Here is a 12,320-nt window from a genome sequence, read left to right on the forward strand (position 1 = left end):
GGAGAGACGGGTTTAGGCCCAGCCATAGGCAGTGGCTGGGGCAGCACAAAGCCAAGAGCCATCTGTATTAGCTTTGGTTGTGAAGTCGCTCAGTTGTTTCCGACTCTGCAACCCCACGGACTGTAGCCTGCCAGGCTCCTGCATCCATGGGATTTTTCAGGCGAGAATACTGGAGTGGGTTGCCATTTCCTGCTCCAGAGGATCTTCGCGACCCAGGGATCGAACCTGGGTCTCCTGCTTCGTAGGCAGACGCTTTTACCGTCTGAGCCATCAGGAAAGTCTCTGGTTAAGGATAGTAATTTGACGATCCTTCCCTCCCTCTGAGAATCATTTGAAACTCCTCGTCCTAACATCCTTCTGTTCCTCTGACATTATCAAGTTCTTAGATACCAGGAATGCACTCATGAATAACAGAGATTATGAGCCAAATATTTTCTAACCCAGCCAGAGAGGAACCAGTGGCAATCCACTCACTAAAGAACGTAGAGATAATTGTTATCTCTTACTTGGTTAGACAGCAATGGGAGTACCACGATGGGAGTGAATAATCTCGACTTTGGAATAAACTACTGGTGAAGGGCTCAGTAAGAATTCTGTATCTGAACTGAGATGGATTCAGAAATTAGGGGTGGAGAGGGAAGGAAAGGGTCAGTTCAGTGCAGGTCAGTTCAGTCGCTCAGTCGTGTCCAACTCTCTGCAACCCCATGAATCGCAGCCCGCCAGGCCTCCCTGTCCATCACCATCTCCCGGAGTTCACTCAGACTCACGTCCATCGAGTCCGTGTTAGAAACTCAAAATTATAAGATTCTTTTTTAAAAATTAATTTATTTTTTAATTGAAGGATAATTGCTTTACAGAATTGTGTTGGTCTCTGCCAAACATGGCCAACCTAGACAGCATATTAAAAAGCAGAGATGTTACTTTGCCAACAAAGGTCTATCTGGTCAAAGCTATGGTTTTTCCAGTAGTCATGTATGGATGTGAGAGTTGGACTATAAAGAAAGCTGAGTGCTGAAGAATTGATGCTTTTGAACTGCCGTGTGGTTCAGCAGGGCACTGCGGACTGACCAACAAGTTCCTTCTTCTTCCAGCCTCCAACTGGGTTGGGCCAAGGGGAGGCCCGAGCGGGAGGGAGACAGTGTCACTGTGTGTCTCTCTCGGGCCTCTCCTTCCAGGCCACGGGTCTGACATGCTGCACCCTTCTTCCAAAGGTCACAGCCGCTACTTGAGAACCATCTCCACAACTACAGCTCTTCTTCCAGGTTCCAGAAACCTTTCCTTTTCTTGGCTCAAAAGACCAAAGGGCAGTAATTCCCCATACCAGGGGGCACCAGGATTCCCCGTACCAGGGGGCACCAGGATTCCTCGTACCAGGGGGCACCAGGATTCCCCGTACCAGGGGGCACCACTACCTCTAGCTGGTTTGCCTCAACCCCTGCAAACTGTGCCTTCTCTTATCTCTCTTCCATCTCCCCCTGTGAGCGTGCCCTCTGTGTCCTGCCAGCTCAGTCCAGTTCAGTTGCTCAGTTGTGTCCGACCCTCTGCGACCCCGTGGACTGCAGCCCGCCAGGCCTCCCAGAGTTGACTCAAACTCATGTCCATGGAGTCGGTGATGCCATCCAACCATCTCATCCTCTGTCGTCCCCTTCTCCTCCTGCCTTCAATCTTCCCCAGCATCGGGGTCTTTTCTAATGAGTTGGCTCTCCACATCAGGTGGCCGAAATATTGGAGTTTCAGCCTCAACATCAGTCCTTCCAGTGAACACCCAGGACTGATCTCCTTTAGGATGGACTGGTTGGATCTCCTTGCCATTGAAGGGACTTTCAAGAGTCTTCTCCAACACCACAATTCAAAAGCATCAATTCTTCAGCGCTCAGCCTTCTTTATGGTCCAACTCTCACATCCATACATGACTACTGGAAAAACCGTAGCTTTGACTAGAGGGACCTTTGCTGACAAAGTAATGTCTCTGCTTTTTAATACGTTGTTTAGGTTTGTTCTCTCTCTATATATGAATCGAATCCTTTGGCCATACACCTGAAACTAACACTGTAAATGAGGAATACTTGAATAAAATAAAGCTGCCGCATTGACATAACTGTTGATAAAGACAGCAGAATAAGCACTGTAAAGTAAGACTTGGGGACGTGCAGAAGGTACCTTGGAAGGGAGCCTCTTTTCACAAGAGAGTTACTTGATACCAAAGCACTGGCCCCCATCCCTCACCTGGCCATTCTCCAGGCTGCGGTCCCCAGCTGGCTTTGCTTCTTGGGCCTGTAGAAAATGCCTCCTCATTCCACCTGCCCTGCTTTTTGGGGTGCTGCAACTCTTTGGAGCTCGCCCCCCAAAATCACTCTTGTTTGGCCTGTCTCGGGTCCAACAAATGAATGGAAGACACATTTTTATTAGGGAATCCCAGATATTACTCACCTACGGAGCATTCTCATTCATGGGCCTGTGACAATTACCTTTTCATTAGTATTATTGTCAATAAATATTGCTCAGGAAGGCTTCCCTGATGACTCAGCAGTAAAGAATCTGCCTGCAGTGCAGGAGATGCAGGAGCCTCAGGTTCGATCCCTGGGTCAGGAAGATCCCCTGGAGGAGGGCGCGGCAACTCACTCGCTGGAGTTCTTGCCGGAGAATCCCGTGGACAGAGGAGCCTGGTGGGCTGCAGTCCATGGGGTCGCAGTCGGACACGGCTGGAACGACTGAGCATGCACACACACGTTGCTCAGGAACAAAACAGTTTTTAATACAAGAGAGTTCATTTTGCTCTAGAATACTTGGACTTTCGTCACGGTGAGGGTGGGTGCCATGTACACGTATTGTCAAAGATGAACTGACATTTTATTATATTCAGACTGTAAACTGTTTATATCTCTTGGGTAAGACTTCTGACTTGACATGCAGAGAAACGAACGGCTTCCCCAGCTGTAGAGCTATGGGACTCCTTATTATGTCCACAGATGCATATGGTGTGGACTTGTACAAGCCACAGAGAGCTATTTACTGTGACCCCTATGGGACTGAGCTTATTTTGCACTCTTACTAAAAATGTAAAAGAGGAAAGAGATCAGACTTCACCTCCGCTCTCACTCCCCACCCCCAGGTTAAAATGCTTCCCCACCAGGGAAGGTGTTAAAGGAGAGAACTCAAACAAGCCTTCCTTCAACCCATCCCATCCATCCAGCAAATCCCAGGCTTCTGTGAAACTGAGTGCTCGGCCAGCTCCCTACTGAGGACAGCTCTCTGCCGCCCGGTGGAGCTGGAGGAAAGGAGAGCGCCTTGGGCCAGATGGAGGCCTCTGGATGGGACCTTATGCAGCTGTGGCTGGAGATTCCAGCTCTGCCACACACGTGATCTTCAGCACGTTCCTTACCTCTCTCAACTTTAGCTTCCTCAACTGGAAAATGGGTCCACTAATACACTTAACTGAGGGGCTTTGGGTGACCCATTTGTCCCAGGGTGCTTGGGGCTGTTCCAAGTGTTAGAGCTGAAAGCCCGGCATCCTAGGAACACCTTCGTTCCCAGGACAGTGGATCGTGTTATTTTTGTGAGGATGAAATACAGTTTCACCTGTGAAGCGCTGCCCTCCGGGTCTGAAACACGCCACGTTTACAGCGTATGGATATGCTTGGCCTGAAGCCCCACTGCCACACCCTGGGGTTCCCCGGAAGTGCCGGATGCTCACCGAAGCGAGCGCGGCGTCCGGGGTTGCCCGCTCTCCGGGGCGGGCCGCGCCGCCGTGTCAGTCACAGGGGCTGCTGTGGCCCTCAAGCCAGGGTCCCCGGGCGCCCCGGCCGTGCACCGGAGGAAACGCAGGTGGGCAAAAGACACCAAGGAGCTGGCCCCGGAGAGCTCAGCTGCGTATCGGAGAGTGGCCTCAGGGAGCCTGACCCTGGGCTCTTCCTGCACGGAAAAATGCGCCACAGGCCTCCGCTTGTGATGTCTGGTTTGCTCTAATCAAGAGTGATCTTGCTGTGTTCCCACCACTTGGGTTCTGTTGCAAAACTTCCATTGTCTCTTGGCTCCTCCCGTCTCTTCGGAACAGCCCCTCAGCCCCGTGTTAGAGGCTGTCCTCTGGACTGGAGTCCTCAGAAAGTCCTCCACATAAAACATCATTCTCAAAGTTGAGGTTGTGCATTTTTTTTCAGTCGACAATTGTCTCTAATTTTCATAAACACCCAAAGAGATACATGAGAGCATCCCTGTTTTACAAATGAACTAACCGCCCGGAGAGAAACACCACCGAGAACGAGTATGGAGTCCAAACGTGAACCTGCCTCCGCTCTCAGCGCCCTGGGGTCTTTCCTCCCGTTGCTGTTTGCGTGAAAGGGGGCGGCAGAGGCGCAGGGCTCCTTTGACCGGATGAGCAGCTGAGTTTCGGCCAGGCGGAGCGCAGGGCCGGACCTGCGGCTCTCCGGCTGGGTGTTACCACGGCCCGCGGTGAATGCTCTCAGCGCACACAGGCCGCACAGCGCCCGTCTCAGGATGCTGGCCGCTGAATTACCAGTTTATCTTCATCTCAGCCTAGAGGTTTGCAGCCACAATGACATTATCTGAGAGGGTCAAGAGAGAGGAAGGCCCACCAGCCGCCCAGCTTTCTCTCAGTGATAATCAAATCTCTGTGAGGCGCTCAGCAAATGTCTCTGGAGGGAATGATGAACAAGACAAGATCCCCCCCTTTCGAAGTGGAGGAGATAAACTTACTAAAGCGGAACACTGGCTGGAGTTATTACTGAAACAGCAAAGCCGCAAGAGAGAAAGAGAGCAAAGATTACTAAGATTTTTAAACTATTTAAGGAAAATGACGGTGCGTTTTCCACGGCAAAGTAGATTAGAATAGAAATGTAATGTAATGCAAACATCAGGCGTGACCAGTTCGTCACTGTTACTCAAGACTCTCTGGGTTTCAGCATTGAGTCCTTCAGTCCAAGGCATCTGGTCAGCCCACATGGGAGTCAGAATCAAGGGTCTCAAGACAAGCAAAGTGCACTGTTCTGTGGCAGCCTGGCTGGGTGGGGAGTTCGGGGGAGACGGAATACATGGATATGTATGGCCCGGTCCCTTTGCTGTCCACCTGAGACTATCGCAACATTGCTAATGGCTGTACACCTATAAAATTTAAACAGTAATAAAAAACTTAAAAAGTAAAGGTGAGCAAGTTAAACTAATGCAGTAGGACAAGTATGAAAAACAGAAGTGAAAGATGGCAAGCGGCACCCCATCTGGGGTAGGAGTGTTACGCTCCGAGCCCGTATCTCCAAACCGACCGAGAGAGAGAGCAAGCCCACCACACTAATGCAAGGGCAAGAAGGGAGTTTATCTCTAGCGCGCTAGGGCCCAAGTCTCATCCCACACAAGGAAATCCGACAAGAGCCCCGAACAAAGGAGTATGGCGGCTTATATACAGGCAGTTCTTTGTCTCAGTTACAGGAGTAGCTGGCGTTACATGATTGGCCAGGCAGGATGAGCGCATATCCTGTCTCTTTCTGGTAAACATGACTCAGGTCCTAGAGCCCGTCGTTTGGTCCCTAACACTCCCCCCTGTCCTTAGATCATATAGAGGAATCTTCCTCTCGGTCCTGAGACACAGTTTGATATTGTTGTCAAAGCACAAACTGCTGTACTGCATTTATGCGTTCTTTTACAAAGGCTATAAGTCTATTGATAATACATGGGCCAAAGGTAAGCATCAGTAGAAGTATTAGCAGGGGTCCCAGCAAGGTGGAGATTAGGGTGGTCAACCAAGCGGGTTGTTGAAACCAAGACTCAAACCATCTTTGTTGAGCCTCACATTCTCGTTTACGTTGGGCTAGTCCCTCTCTTACTTTGGCCATAGATTTTTTAACTATTTTTGTGTGATCAGCATAAAAACAACACTTTTTTTTAGGGCAGCACTGAGTCCCCCCTGTATCTCTCCACAGATCTTTTAGTTATGCCTGGGTGCACCTGGACATGCCCAGAATGCATGATTTCGGAGCTTGCCCCTCTTCCAGGGTATATTTACCACTGGCTTAAGGTCAAAGTATAAGTCTGGCCACCAAGTATTTGGTGGATGTATTGCGGCAGTGGAGTTAAGCATCTCAGGTGTTAGTCTATTTTGCAGCTTCCAGGTGATTTTGACGGGTTGATGCAGGTTCACGCTGGCAGCTCCGGAGCAGAGTAACTGGGTCATCCACAAGACAGCCCAGCCGAGCTGTCCTGGTCCTGTTGGCGCCTTCGAACCTTTAGCCTCAGGGGGTTGGACGGGTGCAGAGATGCTTCCCATTCTCTTTTAGCGTCTTCCTGCTCTGCTGAAGCAGCTGGGCGTACGTGGTTGCAATGGACCCAAGGCCCGATACCGTCGACCTTTAGGGCAGTTGGGGTGGTAAGAAGAACAACATAAGGACCCTTCCATTTGGGTTCTAGTGCCTTGATTTGGTGTCTTTTGACCCATACCCAATCTCCTGGGCCAATGTCATGTGAGGGAATAGTTCCCTTATTTTGACCCACATGTATTTCCCGGAGCAGTTTCCAGACACGAGAGTGCACCTTGCTTAAGGCCATCAAGGCCTCTTGGAATTGTCCCAACGTGGGAGGCGGTAGTTTTTTCCCTTCAAATATTGGACATACAGGGGGAGGTCTCCCATACAGAACTTCAAATGGGGTCAGATTAAGTTGATAAGGAGTATTACGCGCACGGAAGAGGGCGAAGGGAAGGAGGGTCACCCAGTCCCCGCCAGTCTCTGTAGCCAGTTTAGTTAAAGTGTTTTTAGAGTCCGATTCATTTTTTTTTACTTGCCCTGAGCTCTGTGGACTGTATTTACAATATAACTTCCATTTAGTCCCCAGGGCTAGGGCAAGGCTCTGAACTATTTGACTCACAAAAGCAGGTCCATTATCAGAGCCAATGGTCACTGGCAGGCCAAACCTGGGAACTATTTTTTTTTTTAATCTTTTTTGCCACTATCATCGCAGTCTCTCCCTTTGTAGGAAAAGCCTCCATCCACCCTGAGAAGGTATCCACCAACACTGACAAGTACCGGTAACCATACTTGCCTGGCCTTACCTCGGTGAAATCTATTTCCCAGTGCTGCCCTCACTAGATCTTGCAAGGATTGTTCACTTAACCTCTCTATCTTTTGTAACTTTTTTTAATATCGGGGGCTGCTTGATTTACAAATGCTAACATAACTGCCGCTCGTGACTCATCTGCCTGTGGGTCCATAGGGGTATACTGTCTAAAAGCTTCCATTATCCTTTTTAGGAAGGCTGCTGGGCTCTCATTTGGCTCTTGCCTCACTGAATTTACCTTGGCCAAATTAGTTGGCTTCCTGGCGGCCGCTCTAAGGCCAGCCATGAGAGTCTGACGGTACACTCGGAGATGCTCCCTACCTTCAGCGCGTTCGAAGTCCCAGTTGGGTAGCACCAAGGGGAACCCCTCCTCAATGAGGTTAGGCTGTACTGTGGGCCTCCCATCCACCCCTGGCACATTTTTTCGGGCTTTTGACAGGATCCGTTCGCTCTCTTCTGTAGTAAAAAGTACCTGTAACAGCTGCTGACAATCATCCCAGGTGGGACTGTGAGTAAACAGGATAGACTCTAAAAGATCAGTAAGACCCTGCGGTTTTTCAGAGAAGGAGGGAGTCTGGGTTTTCCAATTGTACAAATCACTAGTGGAGAAGGGCCAATACTGATATGTCCGTTCTCCACCCTCTCTGGCTGGCCCCGCCTGGACTGGAAATGCATGAATGGTGGAGGAGGGAACCTCCGGGTCTTCTTCTGCTATGCCGGCCTTTTTTTTTTTTTTTTTTTGCCTTTCTCCGAGTTCCCTAGGCAGGGCCCCTTTTTCTGGGAGGAGCTGAAGGCTTGGTTCTCTTTCTGGCTTCTCCCGATGAAACCTGTGGAACCTGTGGAAGCAAGGGCGGGGAAGAGGGAAGGGAAGTGAGGGGCTGAAAAACAAAAGGTTTTAGCCAGGCCAGGAGGTTTTCTACCAGGTCCTGTCAGACCAAAATGTATGGAGTTTGGTCTGGCTGGGTGTCCCGAAGGGTAGGGGGCAAGCACCTTCTCTCTGACTGCTCAAATAGTAGGCAGGCTGAAGGTGCCTTCTTGTGGCCAGCTGACATCAAAAGCAGGCCACTCGGCAGAACAAAAAGTTACTAACTTGCTTTTTTTTTACCAGCAATGATAGATTCTGTGCTCTAGACTTGAAATCAGAGAAGTGGTTAATCATAAGAGATAAAGGAGTAGAAGCTGTTTGTCCCATGATCACAGAAAAGTACACTGGGAGCCAACACAGCACACAAAGAGCAACGCAGACACCACAAATAGACAAACAGATAACAAATGCAAGGTGGCCACCAACAATGCACTCAGTCTTACCTGCAGGATGTTCACAGAGCCAGCCACCTCCCCAGCATGAAACGGGGCCCCGGCCTTACGCTGGGCTTAATCCAGTAACCAGAGCCAGCCGCCTCCCCAGCACGAAACCGGGCCCTGGCCTTACGCTGGACTTGCCTCTGCATTTTACACCCAGATGCCTCCCCAGTACGATACTGAGCCCCAGACTTAATCTGGGCTTCTGCAACGTTAGCACCGGTGCTCAGAGCTCTTATCTCCTAATGAGGTTACTCCTTCTACCAGGAGAGTTGTCCTCCCCGGCGGGACGGAGATCCCGGACGAGCCCCCAAATGTTATGCTCCGAGCCCGTATCTCCAAACCGACCGAGAGAGAGAGCAAGCCCACCACGCTAATGCAAGGGTAAGAAGGGAGTTAATCTCTAGCGCGCTAGGGCCCAAGTCTCATCCCACACAAGGGAATCCGACAAGAGCCCCGAACGAAGGAGTATGGCGGCTTATATACAGGCAGTTCTTTGTCCCAGTTACAGGAGTAGCTGGCGTTACATGATTGGCCAGGCAGGATGAGCGCATATCCTGTCTCTTTCTGGTAAACATGACTCAGGTCCTAGAGCCCGTCATTTGGTCCCTAACAGGAGGGTGTATTAGAACGAAGCAGAGCCCGTTCGCTTCTGTGCTGTCCACAGCTGCCTTCAGGCTACAGTGGTGGAGCTGAGCAATTAGAGGTCGAATGGCAAAGCCTTTTATGGAAACCCTTGGCCAACCCTGTTCTAGAAAATGCTTGGGAATGCTGCTAAGGGCAGCCAAATAGACTTCCACTGAGGGTTGACAGGAACAATAGCCTACGAACAATGACTAAGTTAAAGATTCTCAATGTTTCAGGAGAGGTTAAAAATCTTTGGTGTCTAATTTTTAAAAAATATCCCACGGGCACAGCAAAAGTAATCTGCATGCAGCCTACAGGCCACCATTTTGCAAAGAGCGATGTACGTCATATGTTCTATGCTAACACAACCCAAGAAATAATTCTATTTGTTCTTTAATTTGAAGGCAAATCCATGACAGCTGGAGTCATCCATTGCTTTCAATTTTGAATGTGTTTCTAATTCAGTTGTTTTACCCATGAGTGCCTTTCCAGGATGATCGAATCCTCTCAACAGCCTGTGAGAAATTTTCCCATCCTAAATAGCAGAAAGGGCTCCCTTAGCTCTCCCCATCTTCTGCGACTGTCCTCTGTTTCTGCTGTTTCTGAACTTCAAAGGGCCAGTCTGCACTGCCAGCTCCCAGCGCAGTCTCCATTCTCTCCTCCTCCGGACAGTGTGGCTGTTTCTCAGACCCCTTCACTGAAAGAACATGCGTGGCAGATTCATGTCAATGTATGGCAAAACCACTACAATATTGTAAAGTAATTAACTCCCAGTGAAAATAAATAAATTTATATATATATATATATGTAAAAGAAAGTGCTTCCAAGAAGGTCATGGATGGCCACCTTATTGCAAAATTCAAATGGATGCTTTCAAATTCCTGTTTAACTTAACTTCCCTCTGGCATTTGGTATCATTGACCACTTCCTCCGTCTTGAAAATGTCTCTGGCCTTGGGTTTCACACTGCTCATTCTTTCTGTATTCTCTCCCTACCTTTCAAGATATTTCTTCCATGAAAATGTTTATTCCTGGATCATTTGTTTTCATTGGCTGCTTTACAATGTTGTGTTGGTTTCTGCTGTGTGAGGAGGGGAATCAGCTCTATGGATACGTATACATCCCCTCCCCCTTGGCCCTCCTCCCCACCCTCCCCATCCCACCCAGCTGGGTGGTCTCAGAGCAGGAGCTGAGCTCTCCACATACACGGCAGGTCCTCACTAGCTCTCTCTTTCATGCGTGGTCGTGTATGTACGTCAATCTCAACCTCCCAGTTCATCACACACCCCCTCCCCCACCCCCACCATGTCCATAACTCCACGCTCTACGTAGACATCTCTTCCTGCCCTGCAAATCTGTTCATCTGTACCGTTCCTCTAGATTCCACATGCATGCGTTAAGATTTTTTGTCTTCCTGACTTTTCTTCACTCTTTATTTAGATAATTTTCTTGAGCACTTGACATAGACCGAGCTGATGCTGAGCATTTTCCAAATGTAGCTAGTCTGTAGTGTAACTCGCTCCCTAAACCCATTTCCCCAAAACGAATTGCACCCCTAATCTAAACTCCAGCTTACGTGGCTTACACGCTTTAATTCAGTCTTTGTGGAGAGTCCAGTCGTTGCCCCACCCCGGATTATTCCAGACTCTAGTAAATGGGGAGCGATGGGAGCGGGGCAGCGGGCATGGGCGCCTCCACGGTGCATCCTCAAGTCCCTTGAAAGCCCTTGGAAACCATCCATGTCCAGGCCGAGGTCAGGGTGCCGGGATCTAGGGCTCTGCCCCTGAAAGGAGCACGCGGCACACCTTGGAGTGTAGGTGTTAGTCGCTCAGTCGTGTCCGACTCTTTGCGACCCGTGGACTCCAGCCACCAGGCTCCTCTGTCCATGGGATTCTCCTGGCGAGAATACTGGAGTGGGTTGCCATTTCCTTCTCCAGGAGACCTTCCTGACCCAGGGATCGAACCCGGGTCTCCTGCACTGCAGGCGGATTCTTCACCGTCTGAGCCACCAGGGAAACCCTCCCGGGGTATAGTCACCTCTCCGACCCACAGGCTTCTCTCTGTCCTGAATCCCAGGAAAGGCCCCTTTCTCTCTTGGCACACTAAAGACTTTTTTTTTTCCACTTCTTCGATGGGTTTAGGTTTTCACAAAAGACAGGAAATCCATTAATTACAGACTACCGCTGCTCCCCACACCCACTCTGCAAAAAGCCCTGAAGCCAAGAAAACACTTTAAGAGGGGATGCCTTCCTTGCTGGGAAGTGGTGTTAAAAATGGAGGGAAAAGGTATCAATTTATATTTCAGTGAGGTTTCCTGCCACAATTCTTTTGCTGACGCTGTAAAGAGTTATTGTCATCACTTTTTCTCTTTTTCTTTTTTTTGGCTGCACTGCGAGGCATGTGGGATCGTAGCTCCCAACCAGGGACGAACCTGCGTCCCCTGCATTGGAAGCATGGAGCCTTCACCGCCACCGAGCAGGTCCCTCATCACCCTTTTACAGATGAGAAATACTAGGCTTAAGGTTGCCTGAAACCATGAGCCCGCGGATCTCCAGAGTGTGCCCACAGCCTAACACGGCCTTGCCGTCTCTGCCCTGAAATGCTGGCGTTCTTCCTCTCTCTTGGTTTTGCCCAGTCTGCATGCTTTTCAGGGGTCATGGGGCCACACGTATTATATTATCTGACACCTACATACCAGGAGTGTAGATTTTTCCTATTCTTGGGTCTCCTTCTCTGCCTGCTTCCTGATCACTTTCACCAAGATGGCTTGTTCACGCTTCCATTTCAGCCCTTATGAATTAATAACGTATTATCTCCTTGTTCCGCCAGCATCTTTCCACCTGTTCCTTTTCTGAGAATTTTGAGGTTTCGGCCCCATCTTCTCCCTAATTGCCAGAATTAAAAGCCTCTGAATTATGCTTATTATCCCTTTTCCTGTTTCCGTATTGAATCTCCTATTTACCTGTCAGGCTTCCCTGGTGGATCAGATGGCAAAGAATCTGCCTGCAATGCAGGAGACCCGGGTTCAATCCCTGGGTCTAGAAGATCCCTTGGCGAATGGAATGGCAACCCACTCCAGTCCTGAAGAGTCCCAGGGACAGAGAAGCCTGGCGGGCTACAGTCCATGGGTTCACATAGAGTCAGACACAACTGAAGGGACAAAGCACGCAGGCACACACATTTATCTGCCAACTTTTCCCCTCCTTTCCACCCCCAAAGCTACTTTTATGTACTAAATATATATTTTATTTTATTTTTAAGGAAATACTTTTTTCTACATTTGTTATTAACACTATAAAATACAGTTTTAACAGCCAGGAAATATAATGCCAT

At 49.4% G+C, this 12,320-nt stretch overlaps 1 non-coding gene across 1 annotated transcript; it reads right to left on the reverse strand.

Annotated features, from left to right (window-relative positions):
- Nucleotides 1-203: 203 nt before the first annotated feature.
- TRNAR-ACG (transfer RNA arginine (anticodon ACG)) lies at nt 204-277 on the reverse strand. Its single transcript has one exon. It is a non-coding gene; the product is annotated as a tRNA-Arg (tRNA).
- Between the last annotated feature and the right edge of the window lie 12,043 nt (nt 278-12,320).

This window comes from Budorcas taxicolor, chromosome 14 (assembly GCF_023091745.1).
Source record: "Budorcas taxicolor isolate Tak-1 chromosome 14, Takin1.1, whole genome shotgun sequence".
Classification (NCBI taxonomy): Eukaryota; Metazoa; Chordata; class Mammalia; order Artiodactyla; family Bovidae; genus Budorcas; species Budorcas taxicolor.